A 16075-nucleotide genomic window follows, 5' to 3' on the forward strand; every position below is an offset into this window, starting at 1 on the left:
GAGGCTTGCATATTTTTCTCTTTCCCTTGTGTTTTTAAATATTATTCCCTTTTTGTTCCTTCCAGCTCTTTTGTCATCTTTATTTTTTTTTTTTACAGAGTTATTTTTTCATGAACATCTGCTGGTATTGATTCATGTCTCCCTTCAGAGCCTGAATTGGAAGAGGAACACATGCATCCAAAAACACCCAAACACCACACTCCTATAACCTCATGGATTAGGGGAAACGCACACGACCTGTTGCCACCCACCCACTCTCACACTAATGACCTTCACAGAATGACACAAAGGGTGTGATATAAAGAATGGTAAAATGAAATGAAAGAGGATAGTGAGATAGTGAGAGAGAGAGAGAGAGAGAGAGAGAGAGAGAGAGAGATTGCTTGTTTATGAATTTGTGATAATTATTGCAAGCAATCAAGCACTAGCAATAAATCTTACCCATCATAAACACTGCCAAAAAGACATTATGAGAAAATCTGACATTCACCCAAACATCATAGTTAACAATAAATAAAACTATTGTTAATAATGATAATAATAATAACTTAAGGAAAAAGAGTGATCACTATCAGCAGTTAATGCCATACTATGGAGTAGACCAAATTTCAATTAAATTAAACTCAGCTGAAAAATAGTTATTGTCATCGTTTTTTTTAATGCAGCAACGCCAAAGCAAACAAAAAGTGACAAATAAGTAGTAAGAAAATAAATAAATAAAATAAAATAGGGTATTAGTAGTTATTACTTATATAATAAAATGAATATGAAATATGAATTACTAAATATTAATATTAGAAAGAAGATTTCTTAGACTGCTACTTATATTTCTCTAATACATTTTATTGAAACCCACAGATGACAGGGAAAATGTTTAGAAGTATATGAATCTGTGCTTTAAAATAGTAATTACACAGATATTAAACTGATATTTACACTGATGTGACAGCTATTGCACAGCGCGCGCGCCCGAGCAGTACGTACGCGCTCCCGTCCTCCGTCGTTGAGTTAACCCGGACGTGAAGACGCTCCATAGAAAAATATCCGATACGGTAAAACAGCTTACCTTCAAACAAAAAGGTAAGTGAATAAACTCAAACACACCACAACACACCAGGAGAAGTCACATATTTCGGTTTTAGCTTTCATTTATCTTCGTAAGAGTGAAAACAGCGCGTTAAGAGGATATGTGTCGTTTAACGTTATATTTCAGCTGGTTTCAGGCTGCTGTTGTGGTGCTATCTAGCTTAGCCTCTTGTTGCGCTTGCCAGCCTTATTACTTTATGACTTTTATATAACAGCTATGTAATGTGATTTTAGCAAAGAATTTCTGTGTATTGATAGTGGAACATTTTAACCTACAAATGACTGAGAGTTTGTAATCAAATTGGTGATTTTATGACAACTGTCATGTTACAAATGAGGTTACTTGCTTTTCCACCTGCTCCAGTGTGTTGTGTTTACTTTATTTCTTTTCACTAAGTGTGTTTTGTACGGACATATGTTAAATGCCCTGTATGCGTTTGTGTGCAAATGTGTGCACTGTCACATCGACTTACTGCAGTACTCCAGTATTGTTGTAAATGCTTGTAAGTTGTTTTTGGGCAGAGGCCTGGGTGTCAGTGACACAGAACTTGCTAAATACTAATCCCGCATTGAATGTGACTAGATGGATCTCAGGGCGCATGCGCCGTCTACACCTAGCGCATCCTGCCAAATAGAGGGCCGTGGTTGTGCACACGCGCAGTGTGACGCTGCAGGGGCGCTCTTTGCCAGAAATTGAGCCGCGTTCATGATCGTGTTCACGCAGACGTGTTGAATGGGTTGCTGCATTGCAGAAATTAGGAACAGCTGACAAGTTGGGCTGCCTCGGGTGCTTGTGAAGCGGAACAGTGTGCCACTCACGGATTGTTTGTGAGGGTGGTTTCAGATCAGCTCTGGGTCCCCAGTTGGTAACTTACTCGGGAAAAATGTGCTGTTTTGTTGAGTTTGTAGGAATACACTCCACTTTAACATATCAGAGCTGGAGAAACCTCTAGTGTTTCACACACACACACACACACACACACACACACACACACACACACACACACCCGGCACATGTAATATGACTAACCCAATGTACTCAATGGTGTGGAAGAAACCTGCTTGGTACCACCAAAAACACCTGTTTTGCCACTTTGGTGGTGTAAATGTCCAGCACAGGGGATGGTTGTCATTTTGAACTCTGATTGCTTTTAATGCATGGCTGTTTATGTTTACATTAAATACAAATATTGTGTTAATTTAATACATATGTTAATTTAACACAATATTTATAGTTAAAGACACAGTACTGTTCAAAAGCTTGAGGTCAAGAAATAAAAACTTTTTCCAGCAAGGATGCATTCGTTGTGTAAAATTGACTGTATGTATGTATATATATATATATATATATATATATATATATATATATATATATATAATATAAATAAATAAATAAATAAATAAATTGTGCTTTTGGTGAAAAGAAGCTGAATCAAGGCCACACATTAAAAAAATCCAGTTTTTAAACTTTCAAACTTATCAAAGAATAATTTTGTACTTTTTATTAATGCGTTTATTTTTTTATTATATTTATTTTATACCCACGTTTTATTTTTTATAAGATTTATATTTTCTTTTATTTCCTTTTTACTTTTCCACGTGACACATGGACATAAGGGAAGCTGTACTTGCGGAGCTCCAGTGAATCATTGGTTGAATGCTCACACTGAAGCATCAGTTCAAACTAATGATAGAGTTTGGAGTTTTCTATGGGATGTGTCAGATCAACTGGACAGTTGCAAGATATTTTCACAGATTCACATTGTTGAATTATTTTATAGTGACTGAATTCAGTTTCTTATCCTCATAATTTTGTCATTAAGCTACGTTGTCATCAATGTCGTTGATGAGTTCTAAGGTTTGTGTTCATTTTGTAATCACAGAAAAAAGACTCCCAAAAGTATTGTGAGCCTAAGTTTATTGTAAACCAGTTGCATCAAAGGTTTGGAAATGTGACCCACTGGCATAAAGTTGGTTTGATGTTGGACATTAGATATTTGCAAGTTTTGCAATGATTCAGCGGAGCTCCGCAAGGACCGCCTCCCTCACTTCCATGTTGCTCAAGGAAAAGTAAAAAGAAATAAATGAATAAATAAACCTGGAAATAAATACATGTGGGAATAAATGAAATAAATAAACGCATGAATAAATACATTTAAAAATAAACAAATAATAAATTAATTGAACAAATAACAATAAATGAGATAAGTAAATAAAAGTTACAAATAATACATGTAAAGGAAAAAAGTAAAACAAATTCAGGTATAAATTAAGTTACAAATGGACTATATTTGTTTTTATCAAGTCATTTATTTCTTTATTTATTTTCCTGTTATTTTATTTGTTGACTTATCTATATATTTATCTATATACATTTTTAATTTCTGCAGGTTTGGTCCATCATAACAGTCTTTAGTTCAATCCTGCCTTGTAACTCCCATATGAATGAACTGAAAATGCCCACTCACTTTTTGCTAGTGGCTTCGTTCATACAGTTACAGAGAGCAATTTTTTGAGTGTGTTGGAGAGATATGGAGACACAGACTGTGTGAAAATGCACAGCTAATGCAGTTCTGGAGATACGTGTTTTTCTAATCTCTCCAATGCCCAGTTCTTAACCCCAGCTATGAAATAATAATGCAACTGAAATGTTGAAACTCCTCTGGGTATGCTGCCCTTTTTAAAAGCCTCAAACTTCTGCCATCTGTTGTTGCAAACACGTTCTTTATTTCCATATTTATTCTGGCATTTTAGCATACGTCCTGAAATCAGTCTGACCCACTTCCCACTGTTTTGAGAATTTTAAAGAGCTGTATCTATCTCTCCTTGACTGTGATATTCATGTGAGTTCTGCTTTGCCTTCCTTCTATAAAATAGCACAATGAAACATCTATTTGCATCTTTAAATCTATTTTGAATAATTCTGCAGATTTTTTTGTCCCTAAGAAATGCTCATTAGGATTCATCCAAGCTGCTGGCATTTAATTCTAGCATTTAATACAATTTATAATATGAGCCTCTCAAATCTCTCTGAATAGTTACATGTAAATTTAATTTACAGTAATAACACTAAAATCTGTGGCTGTTATGAGGAATCTGGGGTGTCTCAGCAGGTGTGTCAGAAATGACAAATTCTTTCCTGTAATCAGCCATGTAAAATGGGGCTGATGGAGCATCTCTGAATAAACTCTTGCATTAGGCGCTGATTAAAGTCTAGGGTAAATGTGATGGTTTCTTTCATTTCGGAGAGATTTACTACCGCAACTCTGACTTGGCAGTTTCCGCTATTTGAAAATAAAGTAATCCATCAATTAGTCTGCAGCTCTATCAAAGCCAAGATATTAGGCACCAAATTGCCTCGAATGATGAACAGTTGTAATTTATGAACGAACCCGAGACCAGGCAGCAAACTGCTGGGCTGAAATATTCAGATTGTTATTATAATTTTTTAAAGCTGTTGTTTTTAAATAATCAGTAATGTTAACAGTAGTAAATGGCTTGCTTGGGTGTAATAAACATGGATGAACCATATACTCTCAATGTCTGAATAATATGCAAAATACAGCTGGTGGCTTTGAAAGAGGAAGGAATATAAAACATTATAGCCTGATGATTTTAAATGTATAGTCCTTCAGTCCATCAGTTAATGTCTTGTGAAACAAAAAAAGTGTTTGTAGGAAACAAATCTCTTAAAGGGAACATCGGATGCCCACTTTCCACAAGTTTGTAGTATTCTTTAGGGTCTTCATGAAATGTCTGCAACAGACTTTGGTTAAAATTCCTCAGTAGTCATGTGTAAAACAATACTCTTTTTAGCTTGTTAAAAACAACTTTCTTTGACCCGTTTCATTGCATGTCTCTTTAAATGCTAATGAGCTCAGCTCAACCCGCCTCTCTCTTCCTTCTGGAGGTGCAGCGGGATCACGAACAGTGGGTACTGATCCATTCTTGAGTTTTAACTTTTAAGCAAAAGTACCTCTTGTAAATAAAAACAATTTAAATTCATGTCTCAGCATACTTCAGTGGACTTTGAATGGAACATATACATTTGCTTGAACTCGAAAAAAATGAAGACTCTTATGTTCACTTTTGCATCATGGGGGTCTTTATTTTTGTTCCAGCTGTTCGAGCACAGAGGAAATAGTGGACAGCGTACAACTGGCTGAGGGGCTGAGATATGTTAATATGGGACAGTCCATCATTGGACGTGGGCGGGGCTTGAGCAATATTATGTCATATTGATCAGAAGATCAAAATGGCTTGATAATTGACACTGTTTAGGTTTTTTGGGGAATTAAAAAAGTATTGAATGGATTTTTATCATTGTAGGGGGGTTGTGTCCACACACTGCTAAGACATTATGATGTAGTCCTCTATTCTGTAGTTAAAAAGTCATCTTGTCTGAATCAGTTGAGAGATATGCACAGATCAAGCATTGCTTACAAGTTAAATACAGTTCTTAACAAATATGTTTGTGGATTTTTATATGAGAGGACAACTGGGGATATAGGTTTTTTTTTTACTGAAGGAAAACTTATGGATTATAATTTTTTTTTTCTGATGGTACCCATTCACTGCAGAGGATCCAGTGGTGAGCTAGTGATGTAATGCTGAATTACCCCAAAATTGTTTTTGGAATGAAGAAACGAACTCATTGTCATCTTGTTTAAATCTGCTGATCAGTTATCATTCAATGGCATGACTTGTTAACTGTATTTCTTGATAAATTGTGGATATTTAATTGTATTATATAGTAGTTTTTTTAATGTAAGTGCTAACGAAAAGCTTTCTTCAGGTATTGTAGACCTCATTAAGTAACATTGTTATAATTGAAAGTGGCAGGGGGTTATGGGTAACAGAAAACATGCTCTGCACCCATTAATGTGACAGTTTACCTATCATGGCCAAAGAGCATGTATTTCGGCTCAAGCTGATCTAAAGTTAAATTAATCTTTGGATTTATTCTGTGTGTGTGTTATTTTCGAGGTTGACTCTTGTAAGATGACTTGTAAGATTTGACAGTGAATGGTTTATAAAGAGAGATGGGCCGGTTCAAGAGTGTGTGTTTGCGTGCATGTTAAAGTTCTGGGAGTGAAGGAGTCACCATGTGTGGGTGAGAATAGGCTCATGTTTCACACAGACGGTTGCACTGAGGACACGTAGTGGCTAGGGATGTAATGGTATTACATTTTTTTTATCATGATTATAGTGACCAAAATTATCACGGTTTGTTTAAATGTGTAGAATCCACATAAGCTTGTTTTTCATCAGCAGGTCAAACTTTACAGCAGGGCATGCAAATTCGCTCTGTTTTTTTGGCCAGATGGAAGCTGCTCATAGACTGAATGTAAATATAAGTCTCGGTAAATCCACTCTCTGACAGCAGGTGGCGCTTATTGAAAAGCTTAATTAGAGCCATTTCCCGTAACCTTCGTGAACAAAGCAGTATTGCGATTAAAACACTTCCTTTAGGTATTAATGGAGCGAAGATGAAAACAAAATGCCAGCGAAACGTTTCTGAAACCAGTCAGAACCTTCAGAGGTACATTCATATAATTGATTCATATATTCATTTGTATAATTCCCTTAGTACTCTTTTAAAACCTCCCAGTTTTTTCCGCCCTGTTTTCATTCAAGACGAAACTACTCTGCATGCTGTGCGCATGTGAGAAGTTTCTGAAAACTGTGGTTTATGCTGAACAGTATTTATTTATTGTGAGTTTTTCAAATTGTGGTAATCTAATACGGTTTTATTGATAATTAAAATATGAAATGGTAATACTAACCGTGGGGAATTTTATCATGGTTTATCATCAAACCGGCATTCGTTACATCTCTAGTAGCAGCGATTGAATTAGTTTAAATGAGAGGATGGAAATTTAAATATCGATTGGGGTCTCAAATGCCTTGTTAGCTTCCACATAAGGGCTAAAATATTTTCCTGCTCCTTGTCTGAGCATGCAAGTGTCTCTGTCCATGCTCACATCAGAGTGAGCTTATGTCTGATTATATTTGGATGTAAGGAGCCACAGAAGGCGATGAACTGGATCTCACTATATATCTGTCTGGAAGGACTTATAGTGTGCAAATTGTAAACTCAGTAATTAATTTTTCCCTTGTTGTTATTAGGGATGCACGATCATGATTTTTCATGGCCGATTCCGATACCGATTTTTTTTACAAGCAAACTGGCCGATTCCGATACCGGATTCCGATTTTTTTTTTATCTTTAAGCAACAAACAAGAAAGAAGTAAAGTGTGCATAAACAAGATGTTTATTTGGTATTTAATAGACCAAACTGGCTTTTGTCCATTGAAAACAATAACCGAAACCATCTGAAATGATTGGCAGTAACTGCACAGTAAGTATCCTACATTCGATACAAACATAGATGGCACAGACATCAACATTTAGCTTATGTTTTTGAATTGGGTTAAAACTACATAGAACTGGCCTTAAATTAAAACATTAACTTTAATCATATGAAATTAAAGGCAACAACTGCATAGTTCTACAGTCCAAACACCACAATCAACAAACATTCAATACGATGTTTCTTTATCAGCATTCAGTATTTTAGTTTTTAAATTTGGTTTAAAAAAAAAAAAAAAAAAAGGTCGTTACCAGTGAGACTAAATAAAAGTATGCTATATAAATACATTATACATTATTATTAAAACAAAGATGCAGTGTTTCATTCTTCCAATAAAAAAAACTTGGGTAATGATTCACATCTATATTTTTTTACTTGAGCCAATGAAAAAGAAATAAAAATTGTCTCAAGTTAAAAAATATAGATGTGAATCATTACCCAAAATTTTTTTAATTCGACTAATGAAACAGTTTTATCAGTGTTACAGCAGGTGATTTTTAAATCAAATTAAGTAGATGTAATTTTAAGGTAAAATAAAAATAAAGTTTACTTCTGGCTTTTCAAACGTGTATGTAAAGTTCTACTTTACAAAAAAATAAAAAAAATAAAAAAACATTTCAGTTTTGTCACAGTTTAGACTTTTTCATTTTTCATCCAACAAGTGAGAAGTTGAGCTGAACGGTCTCCACTTGTGCAGTGCGCGGACAAGTACTTCAATGAGCGCAGGGAATGGACTCTTATTTTGTGCAGTCAGCAGTTCGCTTCCTGCTGTGCCAGTGCTGAACGGCTGTCTGTGTCCTGCGCACAAATGACATGATAGTGAATGATTACAATGTAGTCTTTGCACGCAGGCGCACTAACCGGAAAAATCGGCCGAAAAAAGACCAAAAACCGGCCGATTGCCGATCGCGTATTTTAAGCAAAAACCATCCGGTTCCGATTTAGGGCCGGTCAACCGGTGCATCCCTAGTTGTTCTCATGGAGACACTGTACAGTTTCTCCCTCTCTCTCCCAGACTTCAGAATTCTTGTTGCCCTCATTAGTATTCATGTAGACGCTACGCACTAAAAACATAGACTGTTTTTTACTCTCTTTTTTGTAGCATATATATATATATAATGTTTATATATTTATATATTTTTTTTCTCTGAAGTTAACTCATAACCTCAGTCAAAGTTTCTTGCATGGAGAGTGTGATGTATATTTAGATGTTTTTCTCTCTGTCTGGGACCCTTTGAATTAAAATTAGATAAGATTATTGCTGCTGCTGTATCTTAAGGCATTAGGGCCCTAGCCACTAGGGACACTAGATTGCAAAGATCTTGAGTTTTTGTCTAAAGGCATATCCCTGGGAGCCTGACTAAATGTAATGTTTTGATGTCATGCAATAGACTACTTTTAGCCTTGTATTTTTGGCAGGACAATCATGATGGACAGAATAGGAGGGTGCCAGAGAGGAAGGCCTTGGGAGTATGACTTGCCCATTGGACTGTTTGATTGTCAACTATTTTTCGGACTATAAGTCGCACCTGAGTATAAGTCGCATCAGTCCAAAAATACGTCATGACGAGGAAAAAATCATATAAGTCGCACTGGACTATAAGTCGCATTTATTTAGAACCAAGAACCAAGAGAAAACATTACCGTCTGCAGCCGCAAGAGAGCGCTCTGTGCTGCTCAGTGTTGGCTACAGGAGCACTTTTGAGCAGCATAGAGCGCCCTCTCGCGGCTGGAGATGGTAATGTTTTCTCTTGGTTCTTTTCTCTTAGTTAATTTCTCTTGGTTCATGTCAAATTAATTTTGATAAGTCGCACCTGACTATAAGTCGCAGGACCACCCAAACTATGAAAATAAGTGTAACTTATAGTCTGGAAAATACGGTACTTGAGATTCTAGATCCCTAACAGCCACTAATGTTCTAACACGCACATACACATGCTCACTGAGAGTTGTAAAAAAACATTTAAAGCTGTGTCAAAACAGGCAGTTACCTTCCTGTCCAGACAGTCAATGACTTGCTGGACAGCACTTTTAAAAGAAGGCGCCAGACTGCTTTCCAGGTGTCACATGTAATGATCTAAAACACATTGAAGTTAGCTTTAGAAATATCCAAGGGAGTATGAAATGACTGTTGAAATTAATGAAATTGATGTTCATAAATTAACTTACAAATTTTAACTGCTCCATCAGATGCCATTGTTAATTTTGTCTTTTTTTCTTTTTTCTTCAACCAACTGCTGACCTACACAAGATTGTGGGATATCAGACAGCTTAGAATATATCTACGCTAAAATTGACCAGATGGAGTCATCTAAGTAGGCAGGATGGATTTGTGCCTTGTCGAGTCGTTCTACCACAGTTTATTGTTCAAGTTTCAAACACAGACTTAAAACTTTGTATATTTCAGTCTGCAGTGAAAATAGAGGCATGAAAAAACAAGTATGTTTGCATTAGTAGAATGTTTTGGGGCAGAAAAAGGTGTGTGTGTGTGTGTGTGGGGCTGTGCTGTATATCGATCTCTCTCTTTCTACAATCTGGTGTGTTTTCTCACTTGTGTGGTAATGAGCTTGATGAATATTCATGAGGCAGGGCTGTTGGCAGCATGTCTCAGGATTCCTGTGAAACTGTTGTGCTGGAGTGTCTGAAGGTGCAGAGTAATGCTGCATGTCTTTGATTTAAAAGCTCAAATGGGTCTACCAGTGACCTGCGTGGTCTTAAAAAATGTTCAGATTTCGCTTTTGCTAGGCTTTGTGCACTTCATTTATAAATATGTATATAACCAATATTAATTTACTAAGAATTTTATTATTATTATTTATAATAATAATAAATATATACATGTATATTTTTTAAATGTACGGTAGTAATAAATTACCCATTCATGATGATATTGGTTTAGCATAGTGATCATGTAGTTATTACAAATAATAATAACAATACAAAAAATTGGTTATCAGACAAAGCAAAGTCTGTATTGTTCATAAAAAGGTGATATTGGTTTATTGGTCTGTAGTCCTCCTGTTTTTTTTTCTTTCTCCTTCACTATTTTCTGTTCTTCTCGTGTTGTTGTTTAGAAGTTGTCTGCTCTACATTATACGTAAGTACATTTCTGTTAGGTTGAGGCTGTTTTACACTGAAAGCTGTTCAGTAGAAAGCCAGACTGTGTTGTTGTGGAAGTTGATAACTATCATTTTCTATATTTTTCGGTTTGTTTGCTTTGTTCTGCTCCTGTCTATCTCTTTCTACTTTCTCTCCCTCTTTGGATGTCAGCTTCTCTCACTCTTTCTCTCTGTGACTCGTTTAAATACCTGTCTCTCCCCCTCTCTTTTTTTTCTCCCTCTCTGTCTCCCGCTGTTATGTGTCTAACTGCTCGTTAAGCCATCTGTAAAACCTTTGATCTCAAAGCTTTGCCACTCAGCAGACAAACAGAGAAGTGTGTGTCCGACTTAGTTTTGTTACACGTGTGTGAGAGATGAACAAACTCTGAGCACGTGTGTATATTTAGCACAGCATTTCTCAAGAGAGTTTTGGAATGAAAGTCCAGCAGGATCCATATTTTGAAGCACTTAATACTAGCTTCATTATCGTAATTTGTGGATCTTGCAGTATAAACTATTTGAATTGAAGTGAGGTATTTATTCCAAACAAGCTCATGAAAAGTATTCTCTTCAAGAATGAGTGACTTTATGAAACTGATGCAGGTGGTTCAGGAGTCATGAAGTGTAGTTTTAAAGTTAACAGTTAACTTCTGACTGAATCAAAGCAAGGTTTAGGATGTGAAGTGGAAATGTACCATTGTAAGTGATTGGAAATGCACCTCTTGCTTCAAATTCCTGGTGGGTTGTAGTCTGCTATAGCAGTCTGTCATTCCTCTTCTGGCCTTGCCTAGACAAACCTTTGACTATTGGCATAAGTTTTATTCTAGTGTTTGACTGATAAGGGTTTTTAGTAATGGCCACTATGATAGGTAAAGTGCAATGTGGTCAATCAATGATATAATGCTGAGATATGCATATCATTATATTCCATGTGCTTCCTGATTCCAGCCAGTCAAACCTAACTGGAGTTAAGCCAGAGACGGAGAGAGATACCAACCTCCTTGACTCTGCCTTTGAAGACAGGGTAACTGTCGGTTTGGATGTGCCTTGATAACCAATCACATTGTAGCCTTGAGTTATAAGATAAGTACCATTTTAATAAATAAGTGCTGTAAACTTTGCTAATCTTGGAGGCTTTCCTTAAAGCTCCATTTTTAAGCCACATTTTTGTGAGCTAAATTCTCCAGATGGAGCTTGAAGTGTTGTAGGCATGTCCTCTGAGGCTTAGACACAACTTTTATCTGCATATCACTGATTGGCCCGCTAAGATGGCAAAACAGGCCTAACCATCTGTAGCTGAAGAATCCGGCCTAACTTGAGCTTTCTTACTGTTGTTGAAAAACCCACTGAAAATTAGCATTGGATATTTGAAGTTCTTAATTTATATTAGTCCCTAACATTCTGTTTTAAAAGGTAATACATCAGCATAGGAATGAAAAAAAAAAAAATGCCCTCAAGTCATTTCATGGGGTCTTTAAACATTAGTGGAGATGAGTTTATGTTTGCGTGTGTGTCAGTGGCTGAAAAGACATCTTTCAGTCTTATCTTTTCATCAATGAGAGGGACCACTCAGAGCGGACATGTTTGCTCTCCTTCATCTCACTCTGCCTCTGTGCTGTCCATCCAAACGGGTGACCTGTGGTCTCATCTCATCAACACGTCTGCTAGTGTAGAGAGCTATGCTTCTGATCAAAGCTATTTGTGTCTCTAAGGGCTCTGATGTCATTCTCATCAGATATGATGTCTGGATGCTAAATAGACCTGCTTAGAATACCTCCTGACAGCCGTGCACATACACACTGATGCCTGTTATAGCGCTTTGTCACCTTCGTCTTAGGAGCAGAATCAATTAAGTTAGTGTAAAAGACTTTATCACTCATTCAACCAGACAGTTTTTTTTTTGTTCATCCATCTCTGGTGATGTCTTGGTTCTTTCTTTCATTTCAGTTCTTCTCTCTCTTTCTATCACTCTTGTCATCTGCAGAAAATGCGTGCTTCTTATCAGTCTCAGTCTTCTTAGAAAGCAGAGGCAGTTTTATTGTTGTTTGAACATGTTAATTTGTTCTGGGTAGAATGGTGTAGTTTTGACTAAATTGAGATCTCATTCTTGAGTCTACTCGTCTTGCATTGTGCACATTTGTTTTTACTGCATGTCAGGCATGTGATTTCTTAGCATAAAATATATAATAAGTATATTTATCAGTTATTTTTTGTTTTCGAAAATACATAAAAAATGCAGTTCATATTTGAATACACCTCTATGAATGTTTTTATTTTCTGAAAGTTTTTTTCCCCTGAAATTTTTGTAAAATAAATTATTGAAAAGAAACCTTTATTCAGAAAGTTTTTTTATTTTGTTACTTATTAGAATGTAAATATATTTTAAACCTGCTTATTGCATATGTATTATTTGAAAATTATTATTTATTTATTAAAAATACAATTTATTTACTGATAGTAAATTTGAGGAAACGGTCTCACGCTCCTTCCTTTTTTTTTGGAGCTGGAAGTAGTTGTTTTGTCTGCCTGTAAAAAGCCTGTTAAGTGACTGTGATACAAATACCTAAGTGTAAACACCCTCCAAAAATGTGTGACAGAACATTTGGCTGCCCAGCAATAGGATTGCCACTGAAATAAACTGTTATGTTTGCAGGTAAAGGAATTGTATATCACAATTATTTTGGTTGTGCAGAGACACTTTTATGTGGCCAGGTAGAAATGAATTGTACATCCCCAATTGGCAAACAATCCAAAAAGCTCAATAAGCATGAATTGCAAATACCCCCCACAATGCCCCATAGAAGTTTTTTCATCTCTAAACCTCCGTGTGGCGACACACATGTGATCTATTAGTCTCATTAAGCCAACAAAAAAAAAGTGTATGAATTTTTTTATGAGAGGTAGTGCTGCACATAGTGTGAGGGTTTTCAGCAGGGGGTCTGCCAATTATTTTATTCTCAAAACCATTAGTGAGAAAATTAAAATGTGTTAAAAATATAACATTAATTTAACTACAGTCCAAGCTAAAGTTCAGCTGAATGAGTCATAGTCCCTCCCACATTAAAATGATTATGTTAAATTTAAATATATATCACCATTGTTAGAAATACGTGTGTATGTGTAAATGCAGACTGTATTCCTTCACACCACTCCACACAGATAGGATAGAGAGTTATGAAATGCAAATCAAGAATGCAGATAAAGCATTAGAAAGGAAGAATGTGGTTGATTGGTGAGAGGACTGGTAGAAACAGGAAGAAAAGTGAAGCACTTTTGGCAGAGAGCGTCTGATCATGACTTGTTGCCCTTGAATGTCTTCTGTTAAATGTGTGAAGGGGAAGCATTTATCTTCTGTATACCTGTGTGAGCGTGTCTATCTGTCCTCCAGCTGACAGCAGCACTCTTCATGTTGACACGTATTCTCTCTTATCATCTGTTTTTACACACTACAGCTTCACTCTGAAGAACACACCTGTACCTCTTGCTGCCTAATGCTGCCTTCAAATTCTTTTGTGAACCTATTTAGATGTTCCTCAATCTGTTATTATGAAGTGATGGCCGTACAATTAAGATTTAAAAGTGTCATATTTTGAAGGGTGCTTTCCCTTTTAAGAGCACCGCATGTCCGAGTGGTGTCTATTCATGCATAAGATTATCTGTAAGCACTTTCAGAACGCTTACTGTTTTTTATAAATAAGTCGTTCAGATCCACTTGTTATAACTCTCTGAGCTCTATCCACTAACAAGTGTTTTTCAACCATCTAATCCTTATCCCAGAGTTCCCTCCTTTATTATTGTAATGACTTTTTTTCTCTCATGCAAACAGTATACACACTGCAAAAGCTTCAAAAGCTTTGGATCAGTTTAAAGCAAAGTTTTTGAAAGAACCGCTAAAACTAAGTGAACTTGTGAAATTTTATTAAAACTATTTTATAATTTAAAATGTGATTTATTCCTGTGATGACAAGGCTGAGTTACTGAGTTTTCAGTAGCTATTACTTCAGTCTAGGGCTGAAACGATTAGTCGACATTATCGACAGTGTCGACAATAAAATATTGTTGACATATTATTGTTGTTGAGTAGTCGTTTGATTTAATTTGACCTAATTTAGAGCCTGCAATAATGCGGTTTGACCAGTGTGGCGCTGTAGCGCAAGACTGTAATTCAGCCCTCCTCGATGCAATTCAGAGAAACTCACCCGAGCCGAACCGAATGAAAATGACGCACACTGTCCTCTCAATAACGAAATAAACAACAACAACAACAAAAATCACTGCAGTGTGAAAGCAGCAGTTAAAAATGCATCTTATTACACCGATGTGGATGTTTGCACAAGCTCAGTAAAGCGTTCACGTCACGTCTATAGTATGTTATGCAATACCTTAAATCAAGCAGCTTTACGGCATTAAACATTATTATCAAATATTTGATAGTCTGATAGTTTGGTTTGCAGAGATCAAAGCTTAATCTAGCTCAGGGCTGTTTTGATTATAATAATCCAGTAAGGTATTTTAAGAGAGATTACTCTGCCAGTCAAAAGGTTTTTGAATGGAAACGTTAAGGTTTTTTATTTTTTAAAGAAGTCTCTTCTGCTCACCAAGCCTGCATTTATTTGATCCAAAATACAGCAGAAGCAGTAATATTGTGGAATATTCGTATGATTTAAAATAACTGCTTTCTATTCATTTATCATTTATTATTATTATTATTATTATTATTATTATTATTATTATTATCAATATTTAAAACAGTTGAGTTGTTGTGTTTTAAAAAAAATTCAGGATTCTTTGATTGATATAAAGATCCAGAGATCAGAATTTATTTGAAATAAAAAGCTTTTGTAACATTATGCGCAATACCATTCAAAAGCTTGGAGTCAATATCATTTTTTATTTTTATTTTTTTATTGGGGTCGGGAGGGGGTTATTGTAGAAATTAATACTTCTATTTAGCAAGGATGCTTTAAATTGACAAAAACATTTATAATGTTACAAAATATTTATATTTCAGATAAATGCTGATCTTCTGAACTTTCGATTCATCAAAGAGACCTGAAAAAATTATATTCAGCTGTTTTCAACAACAACAATAATAATAATAATAAATGTTTTTTGGAGCAGCAAATCAGTATATTAGAATGATTTCTGAAGGATCATGTGACCGGAGTAATGATGCTAAAAATGTTTAAAAATCCTTCAAAATTTGACTGTTTTTGCTGTACTTTGGATCAAATACATGCAGGCTTGAAGAGCAGAAGATACTTCTTTAAAAACAATGTTACTGTTCAAAAATATTTGACTGGTAGTGTATATTGTGAATAAAATTGTCTATCCAAAAATTAAACATCTAATCACTTACCTTTATTTTGTTTCTTATCCATATTATATATTTACAAAAGGAGATGTTAGGCAGAATGATGTGTCATTCAGTTAAGTTTCATACAGTAATTAAATGGTAAATAAGAAGGTTTCTCCGTCATCTCATTTTGTGTGTCAAATATACTTTTTTGTATAAAT

At 35.5% G+C, this 16075-nt stretch overlaps 1 protein-coding gene across 2 annotated transcripts in view; it reads left to right on the top strand.

Moving 5' to 3' along the window:
- Positions 1 to 959: 959 nt before the first annotated feature.
- LOC132148976 (speckle-type POZ protein) overlaps positions 960 to 16075 on the top strand; it is an 80614-nt gene continuing 65498 nt past the window's right edge. For both annotated transcript variants that reach the window (XM_059557822.1, XM_059557821.1), the window contains exon 1: positions 960 to 1080. The gene's annotated coding sequence lies outside the window, so the exon portion shown is untranslated. The remainder of the gene's footprint in view (positions 1081 to 16075) is intronic.

Source organism: Carassius carassius, chromosome 9 (genome assembly GCF_963082965.1).
Source record: "Carassius carassius chromosome 9, fCarCar2.1, whole genome shotgun sequence".
NCBI classification, from domain to species: Eukaryota; Metazoa; Chordata; class Actinopteri; order Cypriniformes; family Cyprinidae; genus Carassius; species Carassius carassius.